Genomic DNA, 22,839 nt, shown 5'->3' with positions numbered 1-22,839 from the left:
GGATCTCCAGAGAAATCTTCCTTTTTGGTTGAACTTCCCACATTGGTACAAATATGTAACTCAAGAGTTGTGATCAATGTAGGGAGACTTTGTACGCCCACATGTTCTTCAGATCAGTCCTCCCTCCCAACTTCCCCTTCTGCACCCCAGGCCCCATGCCCACATGATTCCCCCAAAAACCTTTCTGTGGAGTTCCTGGGTCAGGCCTCATTGTCAGGGAGAAGCCTGTGACCCACCCTAGGTTTCAAAGTTCTTCTTACCCCAATAGGTTACTGAGAGCTCTTAAGACCAGTTCCCATTTCAGGTTAATAAACGTAATCTCAGACTCCCAGGAGGTCAAAGGCAAGCCAGTTGAGGTGGCCTGAATTAACAGTATTCTAAGGTGGATATAAATCATTTTGGCATCATGATTCATTTGACATTTTAGGGCTGAGTCAATTCTCTTTGGCTTTGCCCTGAAGCTACTATGACAGAGAGGGAGGCTGCTGGTTGATCAGTCATTTGCCTTCAAAGATGGCAAAGGATGTGCAGGGAACTCTAGACTTGATGAGTTATAAATGAAGGTGAAGACATGATACCTTCCGCTGAGTAGTTTATAATCCACTGGATGAGTAGGACAAAGATAAATAATAACAGCAAAAATAAAACCAACAACAGTATTAGCTAACCTTTACTGTATGTATACTTGCTATGAAGCAGTCATTTTATTTAGGTGTCTTTTCTTTATTATGGTAGATGCCTTGCCATAGATTAAACTGTGGGTCCCACTTCTTTAGTGAAAGAGATGCCAAAGAGTCACCTTTGTCACCCAAAGTTCTGGGCCTGAGACAGAAGGCAGAGAAAGAACACACACAGAGTCTGGTCTACAGGTTGCCAGTGTTCAAAGCATCCTTACCCCATGGGCCTAGCAGTCTGTGGTCTGAAGCAGTGCTGCCCAATAGAAATAGAATGCACAGAACTAGAACATGAGCTGCAAATATAAGCCAAGTATATGCTTTAAAATATTCTTGTAGCCACATCAAGTAAAGGAAAAATAAGCAGGTACAATTAATTTTAATAACATATTTTATTTAACCCATATATCTAAAATATTATTTCAACATGTAATCAATATAAAAATTATTTATGAGATATTTTACATTCCTTTCTTTCAGCTAAGACTAAATCTGGTGTATATTTTACACTTATAGCACAATCCAATTTGGACTGGCACCATTTTATTTTTTTATTTTTTTCTTTCCTAAGTTCTGCCTTGGGATCTAAAGGACTGGTACCATTTTAAGTACTCGAGAGCCACATGTGACCACTGGCTACCAAATTGGACGGCAGACCTAGAAAGTGTGCCTATTCATTTGCATATCTATGCATATTCATTTGACACCCATTTCACAGATGTTTATTGGGCAACTACTCTGCCAACTACTGTTCTAGGTATTTGAATACATTGGTTCAATCCCGGAATTTATATTTTACTGGGGGAGAAAGAGAGATAAAAATCATAAACAAATAAGATATCAAAGAGTGATAATGATACAAAGAGAATAAAGCAGGGTAAGAGGAAGTCAGTGATGGGATGGGAGGGCTGCTATTCCAGATGGAGTGGTCATAGTGGGCTTCTTGGAAGAGGTGACATTTGGGGTGAGATCTGAATATCATGAAGAAGTGTGTCATGCAGCAATTGAGGGCAATACACTCTAAGCTGATGGGAGAGTATATGTATATATACTATAGTATATATATATATATGTGTATATATGTACATTTATACACATGCATACATCCAGGGGATGGAGATGAGCTCAGAATTTCAAGGACAAGAACAAAGACCAGTGAGGTGGGAGAGGATTAAAGGGCAGGGTAAGGTCTTCTAGGCCACAATACAGAGCTTGGATTTTATTCTAAGAGCCTCCGGTGGACAGGCAAAGATTTATTTATTTATTTATTTATTTATTTATTTATTTATTTATTTATTTATTTATTTTTGTGCAATGGCCTGATCTCAGCTCACCACAATCTCTGCCTCCCAGGTTCAAGCGATTCTCCTGCCTCAGCCTCCCGAGTAGCTGGGATTACAGGCATGTGCCATCAGGCAAAGATTTTAAGCAGGCAAAGACATGACTTGATGGGTCAGTTCTCCCAAAACTGGGAGAATGGTCAGGAGGTGACTGCTGCAGTGCAAAGAGGTTCCTTGCAGGGACAGGGCAGCAGAGGTGGAAGTGGTGAGAATCTGCTAGTTCTGCTGGGACAACAGAGCCAGGACTGTAAATAGGCTGTGGGGGAAAGGGAAGAGTCAGGGACGGCTCCAGTGCTGGGAACTGAGCATCTGGATGAAGGAAGCCATCACCTGAGACAGGGAAGTAAGTGTATCCTGGTTTTAGGGGGAACATCAGAAGTGGGAGTGATCAGGGTGAGAATTGCTGAGAAAGACACCAACCAGGGCTTAAATGAAAGAGAATAGAAACCAGCACAGATGTTCAGGCCAGGACTTGTTTTTGGCCAGGCCTCTCCCAGGTAGAGTTGCCACATGAAATACAGGATGCTCAGTTACATTTCAATGTCAGATAAACAATGAATCATTTTTTAGTATATATCCCATGCAATATTTGGGGCATACTTCACACTAAAAATTACTTATCTGAAATTTAGATGTAACTAGGCATCCTGTATTTCTACTTGCTAAATCTGGCAACTCTACTCCCAGGCCTGTTTTGCTAAATGCTTTGGAGTCTGGGGTGTGGTGAGAGTAGGCACCCTTTGTACTGGGGCATATCTGTGCACCATGAGCTGAGGACAGTGGGAGAGACCAATCCTGTGTGTCTCTTTTGTATAGAACTTACAGTTTAAAAAGTGCTTTTATTTTCACCACCTCTTTTGATACTTCTGTGGGCAGACATCACTCTACTTTTTAAATTTCAATGCAAAAGTCAAAGGGGTCAAATGAGTTGCTCAAGATCATGTAACTAGCAAGGTACAGAGCCAGGACTAGCACACTGGAAACTGTATGTACTCAATGTTCATGATACAATTTCTCTTTCCTATCAGAACCTTAGCTTAGTGAGCTGTAATCATGAACTACTCACAGCTCAAAAGGAGAAAAGTGAGAAGTCTAAGCCAATCTCATAGGGTATTGCTCTGGTGACTGTTACTGGTCGAGGTAGACTCGCGACCTAAATCAGCTCAGTCAGACTGAAAGGAAGGACATAGCCCATCATCAGTGGAGACATTTCCCTGTTGTACTCTCCATCCAGACCTAAGTGAGGACATATGTAAAACTCATTTGGACTGGTAACTATCACAATCAATCAAGAAACCAGCCTAGGGTGAAGTTGACTCTGAGGAAAGCTCAGCAGAGAAATGAAAAGAATTTGGGTCCATGATAATCTCTTTTTTTTTTTTTGAGACAGAGTCTCGCTCTGTCACCCAGGCTGGAGTGCAGTGGCATGATCTTGGCTCGCTGCAACCTCCGCCTCCCAGGTTAAAGTGATTCGCCTGCCTCAGCCTCCTGCCTGAGTAGCTTGGATTATAGGTGCACATGGCACCATCATGCATGGCTAAATTTTTGCATTTTTAGTGAAGATGGGGTTTCACCATGTTGGCCAGGCTGGTCTTGAACTCCTGACCTTAGGTGATCAGCCCGCCACCTCTGCCTCCCAAAGTGCTGGGATTACAGGCATGAGCCACTGCGCCTAGCCCATGATAATATCTTAAAATTTTTATTTTATTTTATTTTTTAAAGACAGAGTCTCACTCTGTTACCTAGGCTAGAATGTAGTGGGGCAGTCATAGCTCACTGCAGCCTTGAACTCCTGGGCTCAAATGATCCTTTTGCCTCAGCCTCCCAAGTAGCTAGGACTACAGACACATACCACCATGCCCAGTTAATTATTATTTTTTATTTTTTGTAGAGACAGGGTCTTGCCATATTGCCCAGGCTGGTCTTGAACCCCTGACCTCAAGTGAGGCTCCTACTTTGGCCTCCCAAGGAACTGGGATTACAGGCATGGGTCACTGCGCCCAGCTTCCATGATGGCATCTTGAGCAGCTGATTTTTACCTGGCTTGCCGCCACTCACTTCTGAGCTCCCGGTTGTATGAGCTAATACATTGCTTAGTGGTTAAGCCATTTTGACCCAGAATTTTCTGTTCTTTGCCACCCAAATCATCTTGACTGCTGCAATGAACACCCAGCTCTCTTGCCTCCGGGGTTTTCCCCATTATAGTCCATGGCCACTATACCCAGAGACAAAGCCTGAGGTTTTGCCACAGAGCTATTCAGAACAGGTTTCAAATACCAGCACCCTTTAAAGAAGAGTTTTTGAAGTAGGAGGAGACAGTGGCAATATGTGGGCTGATGAGCCTTTGTAGCTGCTCATAGGCAAGAGCCAGGAGTGGCAGGAGGGTGACGTTCATGTGATTGCAGAGCCTCCTGCTTAGGAGTTGAAATTGACTTGAGGCCACCAGGGAACCCAGAGAAAAGACATGATAGGATAGAAAAAAGGTGCAGGAAATGATCCTGGCTCATATATTTCAGGAAGAGCAAACTTGTTTTATCCTTTCAGATGTGTATGAATGAAGCTTTTGAAAAGCAAATAGAGAGTGGGTATTCTTGAGATCATTCCTTTTTTTTTTTTTTTTTCCTGTGAGACAGAGTCTCACTCTGTCACCCAGGCTGGAGAGCAGTGGTGTGATCATAGCTCATTGTGGCCTCAACCTCCTGGGCTCAAGCCATCCTCCTGCCTCAGCCTCCCAAGTATCTAGGACTATAGGCACATGCCACCACGCCCAGCTAATTACTGTTTTTTTGTTTTTTGTGGAAATGGGGTCTTGCTGTGTTGCTCAGGCCAGTTTCGAACTCTTGGCCTCAAGTGACCCTCCCACCTCGGTCTCCCAGAGTGTTGGAATTGCAGGTATGAGCCACCTTACCCAACCTTGAGATCATTACTTAATAGTTGGTGTTTGCTCAAGTGATTGCCTGGAAGGAATCAGTCCTCTCTCAGTTTGCAGTGAGCTATGCTCTGCGGCTCTCCCCGTTTGTGCAGAGGAATGGTTTGATTTTGTCAAACATCCATGCAGACCCTTCGTCTCCTTCAGGTGCCCTTGAACTTTTGCTCAGCCTACAATTTGGGCTGATCTCTCTCAGAAAAGCCAATGGTTTTTGTTTGTTGGATTTCACTTGGTCACGGGGAAGGCAAGGCAGATGAGGCTGAGGTCTAAGGCCTTGACCCTATTCCTTTCTAAAGCTACTGTGGTCCTGATGTCATGGTATGGGATGTATGGTTTATCATTATAAGCAACAGAGCTGGATTTCAAGGCTCTCATATTGATTTTCTGGGGCTGCTGTAACAAATTACCATAGTGGCTTAAAATGGCAGAAAACATTCTCTCGCAGTCCTGGAGGCCAGAAGTGTGAAATCAAGGTGTTGGCAGGGCTGTGCTCCCTCTGGAGGATCTGGGAGATTCTGTCTGTCTTGCCTCTTCCAGCTTCTGGTGGCTCCAGGTGTCCCTTGACTTATGGCCACATCACTCCAGTCTCTGCCTCCTTCTTCACACAGCCTTTTCTTTTGTCTGCATAATCTCCCTCTGCCTCACTCTTATAAGGACCTCATCATTGGATTTAGGGCCCACCTGCATAACCCAGGATGCTGTCACCATGAGATCCTTAATTTAATTACATCTGCAAAGACACGTCTTCCAAAAAAAGCCACATTCACAGGTTCTGAGATAGGGACGTATGTAGTTTGGGAGACCACTATTTATTCACTACACAGCTCTCTTTTGCAACTATTAAGTTATGCCATTGAAACTCTGAGTCTCACTGCTGTCATCTACATTTTCATGGGTATGTAGCAACTGACTTTCTCATTTCACAGCTTGTGGAGATCCACACCTTCCCCAAAGTGGCTGAAGAGGCATGGGAGGGTTGGGAGGGCTGGAGCTGGGGAGCGGTCACTCTTATTTGGGTAGGCATGTGGGGAGGCAAGAGGCATGGGGGAAGGGAGAATGTGCTGTGTACTCTGCCCCACTGAGGGAAGTGGAACCATAGAAGAAGTAGCTGAAGCAGGAACTGTGGGTGGATGTGAGCAGCCCCCACATAGACACACACTACATATGCTTGCCTGGCTCCTTGACTGGGAGCACCAGCCCTGTTCATTTCAAAGCAGATGAAAAATCAAGAAAAACTGATGAGTCAGGGAGGAGGGCAAGAAGGAGGATGAGAAAGGGAAAACAAGAAATCAAATACTGTTAGGTTCTGTCTTAGTCCATTTGTGTTGCTATAAAGGAATACCTAAGGCTGGATAATTTATAAAGAAAAGAGGTTTATTTGGTTCACAGTTCTGCAGGCTGTATAGGAAGCATGGTGCTGGCATCTGTATCTGGTTAAGGCTTCAGGCTGCCTCCACTCATGGTGGAGGGTGGAGGGAGCTGGCATATGCAGAGATCACATAGAGAGAGAGGAAGCAAGAGAGAGAAGAGGGTGGGGAGGGGCCAGGCTCTTTTTAACAACCAGCTCTCACCGGAACTAACTGAGCGAGAACTCACTTATGACCACAGGACAGCACCAAGCTATTCATGAGGAATCTGCCTCTGAGACCCAAACACCTCCCATCAGGCCTTACTTCCAACATTGGGGATCAGATTTCACTATGAGGTTTGGAGGCATCAAATACTCAAACCATAGCAAGTCTTTCTCTGGTTATGTGTGAAGATAAAACAGAAAATCTTTGTTCTTCTTTAGAATTGTTTTTTTTTAAACTCACAAAAAGAAAAAGAGGAGCCAGGACCCTGAGAGCTGCAGTGGTCTGAGAGGAGAGTGTCCCGGGACACTCAGATGTCCTGGGCAGGAGGAGCCTCAGCAAGGAGTCCTTGGATAGGATGCTCTGCAGTTAAAAGTGCAGAAGGATTGCACCAGGGACAAAGTCCAGGGGAGACCAAATTCTGGGTTCTTCTGAGATTTCCCTTCTGGTGTGGTTTGGCTGTGTTTCCACCCAAATTTCATCTTGAATTGTACTTCCCATAATCCCCATGTGTCGTGGGAGGGACCTGGTGGGAGGTAATTGAACCATGGGGGCAGTTACCTTCATGCTGTTCTCGTGATAGTGAGTGAGTTCTCACAAGATCTGATGGTTTTATAAAGGGCTTTTCCCCCTTTTGCTTGGCACTTCTTCCTGCTGTCAAAGGATATGTTTGCTTCCCTTTCTGCCATGGTTGTAAGTTTCCTGAGGCCTCCCGAGCCATGCGGAACTGTGAGTCAATTAAACCTCTTTCCTTTATAAATCATCCAGTCTTGGGCAGTGCTTTATAGCAGCGTGAGAACAGACTAATACACCTTCCTTCAGTGGGGCAGAGCACGCAGCATATTCTCCCTTTCCCCCAAGCTTCTTGCCTCCCCCCATGCCTATGCAAATAACAGTGACCACTCCCTCAACCTAGTCCATTTGAATTCCAAGAAAGAAGGGAAAGCACTGTTGATGAATTGTTCGCCCTGTGTGAGGACATGTGATCTTGCCTTGTGATGACCCCAGAAAAGAATTATTTAAATAGATGAGGAAACTACGGCTCAGAGAAATCCAGTGATTTGCCTGAGGTCACACAGAGAAATTGATCTGCTCCAGGATTGAAACTCTAGTCTGTCTGGCTTCAAAGTTTCTGTTCTGTCTACTCTCACTGGCTGCCCTTGAGGCTTCAAAGGAAGTAGCCTCCAACTGGTGCTTACATACGGCAATTCTTTACTTCTAGTCTCAACTTTTGTTATTTCTCATTTAAAAAGCAAGTGGTGATCATTTGTGTTTCATATAAGTATGTTATTTAATTGTACTCCTGTATTTCATTGCAAAAGGGTGACTGGTGCACTGTGTGTGCTCACATTCATATTATGACAAGTGTGTAAAATCACTGTGGGTGGCTCCCCAGACATTGTGCCTTTGGGGTTATGTAGCTTGATGGAAGAGCACGCCTTGAAGATTCAACTCCATTACACATTTGCAAATCTCGTAACTAGGGAAACTCTAGCCTAGTTTTCTATCTCTTCAAAATTTTGTCATTGAGGGTAGGGCCAAGAACAAAACACACAATTTTGCATCAAGGATGAATAGTAGCACTGTAGAAACACTGCTGCCAAATAGAGATGTCAAGAATGATTTTCTTCAAACCCACTTTTCCACACCAGTGACGTGTTTCAAGGAAGTGAGTTATCTACCTGAGGGAAGGACAAAAATGTCTTTTCCTTCAGGCCCAGGAAGATCAGATGGCTGAGTCACACCGACAGACAGTCTGTCAAAGTGCAAGCCCTTAAGTGGTTTCACATTTTAATCTTCTCATTGGAATTTCAAAGGTTTAGTTCTTTCAGAACCTCAGCCTCCCTGCTCTTTAAGTTTGTATCAGAGCAAAGGGAGGAGTTCTGCAATTAGGCGCAAGTAACACATCTGAAATTTGAACGGATAGGCCCTGATTCCAGCATCCGAAAGGTCTGAGATGAGAACAAAGTAAGCCAATGAGGAGAGATCCCCTGGGGATGAGGTTATGCCCCTGCCATTAACATTTACCGAACTGGAGAAGAAAAATAGCAATAGCAGCAGTAATGGTGACAGATTCCATGTTTGTTTAGGTGCCAGGCTGTGGCATATCCTGTATCTGAGTCACCTCAGTCCTTTCCTAAAATTCAACATTCAGGTGATGTGGGACCCGAAGGGGTTAGGAGCAGCCCCCGAAGACAGACTGCTGGGCTCAAACCCAAGCTTGGAAGAAGAAGGTACGTAGGGTCATGTATGTGAAGCACTTACAGGGCGTCTGGTACATTCTAAGTCCTGTACAAGTATTGGTGCTTATTATCCTCACTTCCTGTTTCTGAGGCTGGTGGAGCCTTAATGACCTCTCCAGGCTGAGAACTGACAGGAACTTTCCCACAGGGTTCCATCTCTCCACCCACAGCTTCTCCTGGCCACGGGCAATTCTTCATTTTGAGGAAGTGACCAGAGAAGGAAGGTTCTGGGAAAACGACTTGATTTTTATTCAGTGGTCTCGGAGGAGGACATTTATTCTGCCTAGTAAATATGGCACGATTCTGAGCTAGTCTCTCCCAGGCCCTCAGGCTTTTCTGGCCTGAACAGCCCTTGCAGTTGCCCAGCAAGAGTTGAGCTGCCCACCTGAGCTCAGGCCCTTCTCTGGCTCACAGAAGCCAAAGTCTCTTAATTAATTCACTGATTCTCCCTGAGTCTTTTCAGGAACTCTATGATGTTTAACTACATTATCAATAAGCTCCCTTGTAGCTCTAAAATGCCATAATTCTAATGCCAATTAATATTTGGATGAACTCTGGGACTCCATATGAATCACCAGCATTTTACTTCTGCTGGGACTCTGTCAAGCTCAGCAAAGTACTTGTCTCTGAGGTTCCTGCCTTATTGGTTAAGTGTGGGTGAGGCCTGGGGCTTGTGTGTTTTTCTGGTGGGGGCACCATTCTGATGAGTCCAGAGCAGAGGGATCCGTCTCTAGTGGATGCTGTTAATGGTCACAGACTTAACTTTTAACACTGCAGAGAAAGTGTTACAAACAGAACAGGGAGAGAGTGTGGACAGATTAGAAAGAACCCCGTCCAATTGATTCATGAATCACTCAGAGAGTTGTGGGCAGTCAGGCCATTTCCTATTTTAAGCATGAATTAATTTACACTTCTGACTAGTAATGAGAATGTTGGAGGCAAAAAAAGCCATAGCCTTTTACATCTGGATGTGAACTCAACTAAAAACAAACATGGTCTTATTGAAGAACCCCAGGATTTTTTGGATTGCATTTTGTTTAAGGGTAAGTAAAGATGAAACAGTCCTGGATGTTTGTGTAGCAGTGACAGTGACCTAGAGGCAGACATCAATGTGGTCACGGACTCCCTGCGACATCATGAAGGAAGTCTCTAGAAGAAATGTTATCCAGAACTTGCCCTGTTCCTTTGAAATGCATACCTACTAAGACACAGGGTTAACCATGGGCTGTTGCTTTGTCAGATGTTATTTCCAAACTCTATGCCAAAATCCTTCTTGATAAATTTGATAGGACAAAATGTTATGGTTATTTATATATTGTCTTGACTTTTTTTTTTTTTTCATTCCCAGCTAATTTTTAAATTATTTTTTAAGAGATAAGGTCTTGCTATGCTGCCAAGGCTGGTCTCATACTCCTGGCCTCAAATAATCCTCCTGTCTCAGCCTCCTGAGTAGCTGATATTATAGGCATTATAGGCATGAGGCACTGTACCTAGCAAGTTTCTGCTTCTCAAAATGAGCAGATCCTGCAACTGGGATCTTTGTTATGTGAGTTTGGACAAGGAGTTATGTGAGTTTGTAGGATGCAATTGAAAAAAAGGGTGAGATAGGCCCAGAGGAGGATTTTTGGAGCTGAAACACTGGAATCTTGAGGATGAGAGCTGCAAGAGGAAACGAGAGACCCCTTGGTGAAAGGCTGGGGAGAAATCAAATATTACATGAAGATTCAGTGCGTTCACTGTGGTATATGTGATGAAAAAAAAAGTTTCTCTAACTTCCTTATGAAATTTTCAGCACTCTAAGTTGGACTATTGTTTAGATGGGAATAGATTCTTTCCAGAAAGTGGGAAGCTTTGCTGAGCCTTGCATTAAGGCAGGCAGAGAAAGCCAATGTGGGAATTATGGGTAGATCCCTGTGGGTCACAATTGCTATAAACCTGGCAGATCTTCTTCAGTGTGCATGCACACACACACACATATATACACACACACACACACAGCTACATACTACAGGGTGTAGTCCGTGTGCATTTGGGATACTAACCTCAGTTAATGCATACACACAATTGCATGGGCCCCTACGGTCATGTGTTTGCTGTGCTCACTTTGCTCTCTGGCTTTGTCCCACACTGTTTACCTTTATTGTGCTCTCTTCCCTGTTTCCTCTCTTATTATTTATCTGGAAGTTCACAGTGCATTTTAGAACCTGTCTCTAATCTTATTTGGATGGAGCTTGTATAACTAAATTGCATACTATTCAATTTCAATCATATTCAGTAGGTGCAAGAACCAATGTCATCGCGGACGATTACCCTGTCAACATGGTTACCCAGACTGCTAAAATCACTTTCCTTTCAGCTTTATTGTAATTGGGAAAAGAGGGGGATTAAAAATACACATTAGCCAAAGGACTGTGATAATGACTATGTCCTGATGTCCTGGCTGCATGATGCTGGACGCCCCTTTATGTCTATGTTCTGCTGCCCCTTTATGTCTATGTTCTGCTGTCATGAGGGGTGTTCCCCATGGTGGAACTTAAGCATCCTGAGGCCAGAGCCTCCCTAATTTCCTTTAATTGGAACTCAGGCACCTTGATCAGAGAAAAGCTATTTTTTGCCCAGCCCTGCTGAATTAGATTCCATCTCAGATTATATTAAGGAAACTGCCTTTATCTGTGGTTGCTAAGGAATAGCTTTTCCTCTCCAATTAATTGTTTTTCCTTCAAGAAGCCCCAACCTACACAACACTTGGTAGTAATTTAAAATGAGCCAAAGAGCTGCAGTTTCTATTAGAGGCATAAAGGAACCCGCTAAGAGTTATTAGGGGTCACCAGGGCCTGTCTTTTAACTAAACACCGAATTGCTATTTTAGAACAAAGGAGGCTTCTCTTTGGAAAACACTGATCTACTGCTTGATTTTTCCAATTATAGGCTGAACTCCCCCCTGCCCACAAGCCTGCTAGTCAGACTTTCATTAATCTTGCTATCTTACGCTCAGGGCTCCTGGCTGAATGCAGGCATCACAGAGAGAGGAGGGCATGCTTTCAGTGGAAGTCCGTTTCCCACCCTGATCTATGAGTCAAGAATTAGATTGCGCTGCTCACCTGCTGTGGAACAAAATGCGTTAAGCACCTGCCCCTCCAGATCCGGCATGTGTGTGTGCACACGCGCGCATGCGTGCGTGTCGCGTTCCCAGACCTGGATGGGCAGGTCTGTGGCAGGAAGCTGGGTTGCAGAAGCAGTGTGGAGCAGGTAACCCGGGCTGCAAATGCTGCTCTCACGCTGGCTGTCAGTGGGTTGTTCCTGCCCTACTTCTCCCAGGAATGCTGGATTCCACACCTATGGCTGTCATCATCTTGTGTGGTTCTGGGGATCAGAGTGGGGCTAGTTTTGGTACAAATCTAATTCACAAAATTCTAGCGTCACTAAAAGAGCTTGTTAAATGTGAGCTGGGCTTTAGGAAGTGGCATGTTGGTAGACATGCATCTGTTTTTGGTAGGGCACATTGCCTGGTACTTATTCAATGATCAAGCACTAAGGAAACCTTTTCTGATCTCTCCATTTTGTGTAGGCTCCTCCTGTCCTGTCCGTTCTCTTAGCAAGCTCTGCTTCCCTTGTTCACAGCATCCCCATCACAATGGTGGTCACTGGACTCCTGTGGTCTGGGTAAGTTTTCAGGAGCAAAGGTCAGATCTCAATCATCTCCACATCCCCTGGCTCTCAGGAAGGAGTTACCCAAGCTTTGCTGGATGTTTGGTGAAGACGGGGAGAGAACAAAAGATGTCAAAACTAATTTTCCAATTAAGCTATTGAGACAAGTTTATTCAAATATTTACGTCTTTCTGATGTTTTATTTCTCCCATAAATAACCTAGTTCTTTCTTCACGGACTCCAGGACTTTCTTCTCCTCCTTCTTTGTCCAGAACTCTGGGAGGAGCCCTGGGGTCCCCTACCCTGTCCCCTCCAAAGCTCACTCTTGCTCCCAGGGCTCTGGGCACTCACAGGGAAAGTCCAGCTTCCATAGATGGGGCATCAGGACCCTGGTGGGAGGGAGGGGCTGGGAGATGTGCTACGGTATCTCAAACTGGAAATGGGGTTCCAACTGGAGGGAGCTCTTCCGTGGAGCTACCTACAAATGGTGCCTAGCAGGTTGCATGACTAAGTTATATATATATTTTTAACTGAGTCAGTTTTGAGTCAGTTTTGATTCAAAACACATATTTTTTAATCAATTCTTTTCTCCTATATCGTATAAGAAACGGTGGCATTTGCCAAAGAATTAAAACATAGGAAACACCTCGAGAGTGCTTCAACTTGCAAAAAATACTAGATCCTTCCAGTTATTTTCCAAAGACCAGCTAAGCTGGAGTTTTACAAAAATAAAAATAAAAATAAGAGCTTTTCTTTACAGTATCCTGAACATTATAGTGGCACATTATATTGACTAACTTCAGCTGACGCAAGGAAAGAAAGAAAAAAAGAAGTGGTGATGGGTGACTCATCGGCTCTCAGCAGAGCAATTACGCAGGGCACAAAGCGTGCGAGAACAGCCCTGCCACCGAGGAGGGACTGAAAGGATGGAAACAAAGAACAGGGCACTTCAGTGCAGAGGGTTTGTGTCTATGTGGCCAAATGGCCCTGCGTAGGACACTCATCGTGAAAGCTCGGCTGATGCAAACCTGAGTCCTTTGCAGTTTCTTTTTTTTAGAAGTGATTTCAGTGATAGAGCAGCTCCTATTTTAACAGTGTCCTCGGTGCAGCCAAGCTCTAAGATTTTGAAATCCTGATAAGTAGGAACTAGAAAAATGGTTTAAAAGCTGCTAGCCATTTTTGTGAATGCATCAATTTACTTTTGGGGGAGACATCATTGTGTTCTAAAAGCCTCTGCATGGGCTCTTGGATTAAACCTGTGTGGAGGCAGGTAGCCCGGGTCTGAGGGTCGAACTGGGAGGCAATTTAACTGGGAGGCAGATGTCTTAGACTGAGACATGGTGATCTGCTGGGTAATGTTTATTTTGGGATAGGGTTGAGAGAGATCTGGGTCTGTGAGTGTGGCTTTTTGGTAGGGGATGAAGGGAGAGGAAGCATAGGTCACCCTCTGTCTTTGGGGCACTATAGCAGACTGGAAACTGAGCAGGAAGGCTGGTTTGACCCCCTCGCGTTGCAGCTGTATTCCAAGTGTCTATGTTATATTTCTCTCCTGCTAGCCTCAATACCATTGGTCAAGTCTTGTCCAAAATTTCAAAATCTGGTCTCAGCAATTGCTGCAGGGAGTTAAGGGAAGGATCTTGGTCTATTTACAAGACAGTGAAGGGAGGAGCTTAGCTGCTGTAGAATGAGGTGACCTGCAGCAGAAGGCTGGTGTCCCAGGGCCGAGAGGAGGTGGCATCTGAAGCTGGGCAGCCCACCTTGGGGACCAGGCACACCAAGACTTACTGGCAGGCTGTCTGAGAACTCTTGCTGGGGATGGAGGGTGTTCCAGAAACATGTGGGAAGGGAAGGCTGAGTGGATTTTGGGAGCCAGTGAAGTGTGTGGTATCCACAGCTCAATTGACCATAACAGTCCCAAGGATTCTGGGGCCCAAGATTGGTTAACTAAGACCATCACAGTCACAGAGCGAGGTAACTCCATTCTTTTCTCAGCTTTTAAACTTGCTCTGAGTCTGCTAGCCATGGGCTTTGCATCAGGATTTGGTCTGGTTGTCTTGATGTATTGAAGCATTTCTCCTACGTCTATTCAAACCAGTGACTGACAGAATAGAGTGTGACCATTGCACGGCATGGCAATTCTTTAGCTCAGTGGCACATGATGTATTCTGTGCCTCCTACTCCTAAGAAGCTCCGCACGGGCTTAGCATTACAACATGACTGTTTCGGTCCCTGAGTCATCCTGGAGAGCAAAGTTCCTAACCATGGAGACTCATTCCCAGCCATTGCCTCTGCCAAAATCACCACATCAGAGTGGGAAGGTGGATTGTTACAGATGCTATATAACCACCTAATGTAAAATCATCCTGTGAAAAACAGCACATGTATATTGAACTACTTCAGGGTGGGATTTGGGCCAAGCAACTTAAAAAGCATGCTCCCGCTTAGTCCTTACAAAACTCCTATTGGATTGAGACTATGTTATCATGGAAAAACAATGAGGCTAAGGAGATTTGGGTACTTTGCTCAAGATCACATAGGTCGTAGGTGGCAGAGCTGGGACTCAAGCCTGGGGCTGCTGAATGCTGGACTTGAGAATGATGGGAGGTCCTTGTGTCTTACCAGTGGCAAGTGGGAAGGGCGTAGCATTGTCTCAGCATCTGGGAAGTCAGCAGAGGATGTTAGAAATCACACAGCCGCCCTGGAGGCTGGAGAGGCAGCCAACGGCAGCAGCACCATTAGAAAGACTACAAAAGAAGAGACACAGAACTTGCTAAAATACAGGTCTGAGTCAGCCACTGCATTTCTGCCATGTTCAGATAGAATTACAGTCTGATCCACACCTCGCAGGCACAGGATGTGACAAAGTTGGAACATGACACAAGTTCACAAATTTCACTGTTTTTGGCTGGTTGCTTCCTATCAATAAGCCTCTCACCTTTTTCAAATCCAACAGTTCAGGGTCTCCATGTCCCCATTGTGGATCCCAGGAGTCTCTTTTCCATTCTACCTTGGCCTCTGCCCCGTTTTTCAGTAGAAGGTACTTACCTGCAGCCCATCTCAGGAACGAGGTGCACCCCCAAGGGACTTGGTGAGGAGGAAGGATTCAGAAGTTCAGGACCACTATCCAGGTCCTTAGAGTGAGGGAGAGAGGAGCATTCCAGGATGAGCACATCATTCTCCATCCAAGGCCAAGGCCCCCCATCATGTACTGGCAAGTTCAGTGACCTGAGACTGAAGCATCTCAGGTTATTGCTTTGTATTTTCTCAGAAAGGGGTAGAAGATGAATATTATATATCTACAATATGGGAAGGTAAAAATGACTCTGCAACATGTTGTTTGTTAAAAAATATTAATGTTCAGCACCCAAATACTTACTACAGGAGTCCCAGAGAAGAAAGTGACAGAGAAGTGTGACATAAGTGTAAGCAACAAAAGCGTTAGCTTCTTAGCATTCTGTTGGGTTATGGGACACTAGATTTTTTAGGGTTCTCAGGGACTGGAAAAATGAAGTATAAAAACCAGACCCAGAATGGAAATTACTCATATTGATTACATGTACACACTTGTGTGCACATGCATATGCACATGTGTACATCTCAATTTAATTCTTGGGGAGTATATTGATAATGAATGATACCTATAACTGTAACTGCAATGTTTGGGACTCATGGGCTGATTTAATTTTACCCATCATCATTGGTCCTGTAGAGTCCTCCTGGGATGTTCTCTCAAAAGCCACAGGAACTGGAGGGTTGAAAAGTTCTTACCTTCAGAGACCAGGTCCCTACAGGGTCTGACAGGAAGTCAGTTTTAAAAGTCTGTGGTTTCAGAGATGTCTAGTGACGTTCATATTTACCTTGCAGGGCTGCAGTGGCACCTGCTATATGAGGCTGAGAGGAGAGGCTGCTCAGACACAGAGAACCCAGTTGAAATCTACCCACACATGCTATTAAAACACAAGCCATCCACACAAAGAACAAAAACCAACCAAGAGCTACGGTGTCAGTAGAAAAGTTAACTGATCAGTACTTTGATCAATTCAAAGTAGCAGAAGATTCACACATCCCAAAGTGGCTTGACCAAAAAGATCAACGAGTGATTCTTGTTTCCTCACCTGCTTTTGAAAATATTTTAAATTTTTTAAATGTATTTTCAGCCTACATCGTGCTTCGATCCTCTCCTGTTTTCGTGGTTGTCGTTGGCCCTAACCAGCTTTGTGTCACTCTCAGCTTGTCCTGGACCTCATGGTTGACAGGTTTTATTTTGTTTTGTTTTGTTTTTTTAGGTCTATTCTCATTTCAGAAAGAAAATTGCCTTCTGTGATTAGCTTCACCCCCACATTCACTAGGAAACCTTTTTGGCCTTTTGGGCAATCAGTACTGTCCTCTCAGAAGTCTACCTCATAGGGAGTTTTCATTATTCAGCTCTGGGTCTCCCTCAATCTCTCCTGGACTGTGGGCTCCTCAAGGGCAAGGCTAAGTTTCACCTTTGAATCTCCAGCATGCAGCACTTGATCTGGAACATTAGAGCCTTTTAGGAAACATTCCTGGAAAAAATAATGGGTAATAATGAATAATGAATATCTCTGCCTCTGTTAAAATTATACAACACTAACAGGCTTTTGAAAGGGTTCTATTTTGGGCCGGGTGTGATGGCTCACACCTGTAATCCCAGCACTTTTAGAGGCCAAGGTGGGAAGATTGCTTCAGTCCAGGAGTTCAAGACCAGCCTTGGCAACATAGTGAGACCCTGACTCTACAAAATAAAAAATTGTGAAAATGTAAAAAAATTTTTTAAAAGAAAGTGCTATATTTCTTTTATTCTGTACCTGCTACATTCTATCTGTCTAAAGACACCACAAATATTTAGCAGGTATGTTCTGCTACAGAGTCATTTCCAGAATCAGCCTTAGGCCTTGTTCAGTTAGAATGGATGTGACCTTCCTCTGAGACAGAAACAACTGAATTTATTTCAACTGGTGTGGGAGTAGGAAGAGGAGAATGAATCTATGCAGTGTAAACCAATGAATTAAAATAAAAGATGGATTTACACCTACTCTTACGGCCCTTTAGAAGACAGTTTCAATGCTGATTCAAGTTGCTTTTGGCATCAACTAAAAAGCACTGAAATTGACCTTTGTAAGCTTGAGTTGTCACTTTGTTCTTTGTCAGCAGCATCCTCTGGAACATCCTTCGATTATAGATTCACTTTACAGACCTAGGTTTAATGAACCACCTGAGATAACTGGTCTGAAACCAAATCTTTAGACTTCTTCCTTAAATTTTACTTAGTGGGAAACAAAACCCAAGACAAAAAAAGAATAAACACTTAGGGATTCTCAGTGAGAGAAAAACATCGAGTCAGAATTTACAATGACAGAGGTTAGAAATACCTCACATCTAAACTGTCAGGATCTAGCTAACGAGTTTAGAAATAATCCCTGCTTCGTGCTTCACTTTTTCGTATTCACAGAGGAGGGAAAGGAGACATAGATGTACCCGGATGGTTTATGTTTGTTTTCAACCTCTGCCTTCTCACACCCTACATGGAGACTCTGCACTTCTTGAGCTGCATATTTGCAGATCTCATCCCTTCACGTGGGCAGAGCTAGAAGCAGTATGCAACCCCTCAGGTTGATGTCTGGAGGAAGCTATGGGTGGCTGCCCCTATCCTCCTATTGGATTCCTGCCCTGGTTCCTGGCATCTCAGTCTTGGCTTAATTGTGGAGTCAGGCTGGGCGTGGTGGCTTACGCCTGTAATCCCAGCACTTTGGGAGGCTAAGGTGGGTGGATCACCTGAGGTCAGGAGTTCAAGACCAGCCTGACCAACGTGGAGAAACCCCATCTCTACTAAAAACACAAAAAATTAGCCGGGCATGGTGGCACATGCCTGTAATCCCAGCTACTCAGGAGGCTGAGGTGGGAGAATCACTTGAACCCGGGAGATGGAGGTTTCAGTGAGCCAAGATCGTGCCATTGCACTCCAGCCTGTGCAACAAGAGCGATACTCTGTCTCAAAAAAAAAAAAAAAAAAAATTGTGGAGTCAAGTGTAATGCACTTGCCAAGACCTTGCCATTCTGCTCATCCTAGAGGTCTAGACCTGACTCTGTACCTCTTTCCACTACTTGGGGTCCTGCCTCAAAAGGGATGGACCCCCGTCTTGGTACCCAGAACTTGCTATCAATTTGGCGCAAGATCTTTTTCTTTTTTTTTTTTTGAGGAGGGACAGAGTCTTGCTCTGTCACCCAGGCTACAGTGTAGTGGTGCTATCTTGGCTTACTGCAACCTCCACTTCCCAGGTTCAAGCAGTTCTCATGCCTCAGCCTCCCAGGTAGCTGGGATTACAGGTGTGAGCCACCACGCCTGGCTAATTTTGGTAGTTTTAGTAGAGACGGTTTCACCATGTTGGCCAGGCTGGTCTCAAACTCCTTACCTCAAGTGATCCGCCCACCTTGGCCTCCCAAAGTGCTGGGATTATAGGTGTGAGCCACCACACCCAACCAATTTGGCAGCAAGTTCTGTGTACCAAGCTTAGACACCAAGCTCTGGGTACCCAAGAAGAGATTTTGGGTAGTAGCACTGCCCAGAATCTCCAATCACAGGGAGAATTTCTATTTGCCTGGATGATATCCAAGTTGTCCCATTACCTTGAACGTTGTAACTAGGTTTGAGGGGGAGGGTCACCCTTCTCAAGGGTCAGCCACAACTTTGGGTCAGACCCTTATGCAAGCCCACACAGTTGTGTTTCTTCTGGGTCTGTTATCCCAGTGGGTCCTGAAGTCATGTCAGTGTGTGTCATAATAATTGCTCTCGGAGTTGGGAAAAACCAGCGATTAAGTGAGATATTTTGATTATGTACTTATCTCAGTGAGCTATACCCTTTACATCTCATTTTTCTTGTCAGTATGGAGAACTTTTGTTGTTGTTGTTGTTAATTGTTTTGCTCAAGATGTTGCAAAGAAGGGCAAAGGAATCTGCTGTTCTGCTCTCAAATTGCCTGGAACATGAAATTAAAGTCAAGTTTGCTGGCCTTTTCTTGGTAAAGTTTAATTCTTGTGCTTTTGTCATGGCCCCAAACAAAGGATTCATCTGAAACAAAGAATGGCTGGAAGTCCAGGACGCAGGAGGGGAATGGGGGATGGAGGTCAAACGTGTTGCCAATACTAGACTTAATTTGCCCCACAGGAGAGCCGTGGCTGTGGGTGATGTGGGTTGGATGATTTTTTAAAAGGAAGAAAACAATTGGAGCCACATAATTTGGGAGATTGAATTGTGTTTTGTTTGTTTTGTGTGCAAAATGAGATTGTGGGGGAAACAGAGACATTATCCATGAAGAATGCTCAGGCAATTTCTGCTGCTTCCTTCCATCAATTACCTTCTGTGAACTCGGAGTGGAATTGAATTCCATTGAGTTACAGCCCATGCACTGCCAGTCTCTATAGGGATAACTCTCCAGAGTAATTTCATAACCTGCACTGACAAAGATATAATTCATACTGTGCTGCCTTTTATAGGGGCCTTAAAAAAATCATGTACCATTTCACAGTTGTGGTTGTATTTTTTTAAAGTTTGACCAAAAAAAAAAAAAAAAAAGGAAACATACTTATTTTCTTCTTACTAAATCATAAAACCAATAGACTTAAGGGGAAAAGGCAAAATCAGGCATCCTAATCTTGCAGAAAAAAATCTTGAACCATGGATATCATAGTTTTCTCATCTGGAAAATGGCAGGACTGAACTCAATCATTTCCAAGTTCCATTTCCACATCCAGAAAGTCTCAGAATCTCTGGCTCTAGGTTTTATTTTTTCCTAGAATTGTGACTGCTGAAGGAAAATAAAGTTCCTCCAGAGGCTTTTCTTTAGATGAGAATTCCTCCATTGAGGATGGCTTCCATTGTGCCTGGCTGGCTGACTTCCTCTGTGTGGCTGGCGGGAGAGATGGAGGTGAGGTTGAAAGAAAGGTACCATTGAAGGAAGGCTTGGGCTTAGCAAAGGACTCCCCTGGCAGCAGGCAGGAGGCAAGAAGGTCAAGAGTCAGAGAAGAGCTAACAGGTTTATGTGACTGACAGCTGAGGCCAGAGTACGGGCATCAGTGAGATCAAACAACGGGAAAACATCCCCAAAGAATAGAGAGGTGGAAGGGTCAGCCTAGCTGTCAGAAACCAGATTCTATGGGCAAGGAGGCCGACAGGGCAGGCCGGGCCCAGACACTGAACTGCCTGGAAATAATGTTGATAAGGGAGGCAGCATGCTGGTCGGCCTTGGCTGCCTCATGTCTGCATGACACAACCAATGGCTAACCAGGAGGTTGTGCATGAAATTGGCTACTCGCTTAGTTTATAACTGGCCATGATTTCTCAGTAATCAGCTGGCAGACTTGGGAATTCTTATGCAGTGAGATAATTAAATGTAACACACAAATTATTTTCAGAGGTCATAACACGTTATGGATTATAAATGTAATAATAAAGGAAATTGAGATAGTGTTATCTTACTTAATATTTACCAATTTGTTTTCTAAAGAAATAGTATTTCTTTAGTATTCTGGGGTCAATTTTTTTTTGCGGCCTGCAGAGCTTATCAACGTTCTTTACCTGAAGCCCTCCAGGAACACACCTGTATTTAAAGTAGTTGGATTTATTACTTGTTTCAGCAAGGGATAACATATACCATGGAAACCATGGGGCATCTCAATAAGAGGGTGTGATAGAAGACCTGTCATGGCATTTGGGCTTGTGTTGGGTGTCAGGTGATTTGAGAGAGAGTTTGGAGAAGTGAGGCTTTGCTCTGGATTGGATGCTGTCAGGAAGTGATTGGGTATCTCCACAAACCTTATCTGGAAAGAGAGTATACGAATAGAGGCTAAACCTGTGATTGATAAAGCAGCCCTGTTCACTCACTTCAGTGAGAATAGGGGTGGTAGGTGTGTTTGGTGTGTTTCAGCTTGGACAATTTCATGCTTTGTTTGTGTTTTGCCATGATTACCAAGGGATCTTGTCTTGATCCAATGTTGTTATGCAATGGACAATATCTGAAGTTGGTTTTCTGTGAAATTGTGTTCAGCAAGAGAACACCAAGGCGTAGCTGATAGCACCAGGCCGGCTCCTGGATGTCAAGGGTGCATTTTTCTTTTTCAAGTGAAAACTTTTTGCAGATCTCAAGCGTTTTTGTGGGTCTCTGGAAAGTTTCTAGGCTATAGGAATTGAGCTCTTCATGCCTATGGAATAAAACAACTTTGTCTCCAGCACAGGCTCTAAGAAGGCCCTTCCTGTTGAAGCCATCCATCACTCATGCCTCCCATCACCCTTTGCGCGGGTGAGGAAGATACGGATCCAGTGGGGAGAAGTGGGAGGCCCAGGGATGCCCTGCTTTGGCTCACCCAGAAGTGGGCAGAAAGAAGTAAGAGTTGGTGGTATTTTGCGTGCAGAGGGAGAGGTGTGGGCCTGGTACATCCAGTACCAGTGGGAGGTAGTTTAATGAAAGCTAGGGTACAGCTAAGCTCTTTATAACACCAGGACAACCTTTTTCCTGTGTAACTCTCTTTTATTTTTAAAGAGTGCAAAGTGCACCACAAAGCAAGGCAAGAACAGCATTAAAAGCCTCATCTCCAGTTCTCAGTTTTCATTTATTTTACCCCCACTTAAGAACTCCTAGAAACTTTATTGTGTACACTTTTTCTCATTTTTCCCCTCTCCTTTGCTGTTTATTTGGAAACTTTTTAAGCCTCCAGAATGGTTGAAAGAATGAACCCAGCATACCCTTCACCCAGATTTCATCAAATGCTAACGTTTTGCTACCTTCTGTCTCTGTCAAATCATTTGAAGTACATTTTAGACATCATATTTTGCCCCTAAATACTTCAGCACGTAATCTCCCAAGAGCACAATTATATTTTCCTACATAATCACAATACTATGTATGTAGGGGTGTGTGTGTGTGTGTGTGTGTGTGTGTATACAGTACAAAGACATTTCTTCTGAGCCACTTGAAAATAAGTCGTCAACATGATGCCCTAGGCCGGACATAGTAGCTCACACTTGTAATCCTAGCACTTTGGGAGGCCGCGGCGGGTGGATTGCCTGAAGTCAGGAGTTGGAGACCAGCCTGGGCAATATGGTGAAACTCCAAAAAACTAGCCGGGCATGGTGGTGTGCGCCTGTAGTCCCAGCTACTCAGGAGGCTGAGGCAGGGGAATTGCTTGAACCTGGGAGGTGGAGGTTACAATGAACCAAGATCACGCCACTGCACTCCAGCCTGGGCGACAGAGCGAGATTCTGTCTTAAAAACAAACAAACAAAAAACATGATGTCCTATACTTCTGGATATTTTAGTGTGAATTTCCTACAGATAAGTGTCCACTACAGAACCACAATTCAATCATCAAGATCAGGAAATTAACAGTGATGTATTGCTACCATCTGATACTCAGATT

The sequence above is a fragment of the Hylobates moloch genome, unplaced genomic scaffold, assembly GCF_009828535.3.
Source record: "Hylobates moloch isolate HMO894 unplaced genomic scaffold, HMol_V3 SCAFFOLD_22, whole genome shotgun sequence".
Classification (NCBI taxonomy): Eukaryota; Metazoa; Chordata; class Mammalia; order Primates; family Hylobatidae; genus Hylobates; species Hylobates moloch.
This window is presented reverse-complemented; position numbering follows the sequence as displayed.